Raw genomic sequence first — 745 nt, forward strand, 5'->3', positions numbered from 1 at the left:
ATTTTTATATAATATAAAATTAGAGAGAGGGATAGCTATTATATATGTATATATTATTAATTACATTATTATTATTATTATTATTACTGAATAACAGTTATAATATGCGAATATTTAAAAGTGCATTCTGAATATACTCCAATACGCACGCATATTCAGTATATTCGTTAAGGCATTGATGAATATTTGTGATGTCGCGAGCACGTTTTACGAGCTTCGACAGATATCGAACGTTGAGTAACATGGCGATGCGTTATGCAACTGATCGGGACGTACATACATACATACATACTACGCGATCGGCGTAGAAATGCGCTTTCTAATAGGTCTTCGTTATTTATAGGCGGGGAAGGAAACATCGGCGAGACGCTACACGTTGTTAGGATGCTTTTATCAACGACGCCCGTCGCGCGCGGATATAAATCGATTGTTCCGTGATTTCTTATCGTGACGCGCACCTTCTGCGGCTTCCGATTACGCGTCTGACGAGTTCTCGCGGGAAACAATGGCTTTCGCCTGAAGAAACACCGGATGTCGTGATGCACTTCGCCTATTCAATATCGCGTAAAAGCGCAACGGAGTTAATTGGTCTCGTGACTTGCGCGGCAATATTACGTCTCGCAAAGATCATTCCTCGTTAAATGAAAATCGATTAATTTTAATTGCTCTCGTGATAAAGTAAAAACATATTTAGAAGTTTCTGAGAGAGAGAGAGAGAGAGAGAGAGAGAGAGAGAGAGAGAGAG

The sequence above is a fragment of the Trachymyrmex septentrionalis genome, unplaced genomic scaffold, assembly GCF_001594115.1.
Source record: "Trachymyrmex septentrionalis isolate Tsep2-gDNA-1 unplaced genomic scaffold, Tsep1.0 scaffold21, whole genome shotgun sequence".
NCBI classification, from domain to species: Eukaryota; Metazoa; Arthropoda; class Insecta; order Hymenoptera; family Formicidae; genus Trachymyrmex; species Trachymyrmex septentrionalis.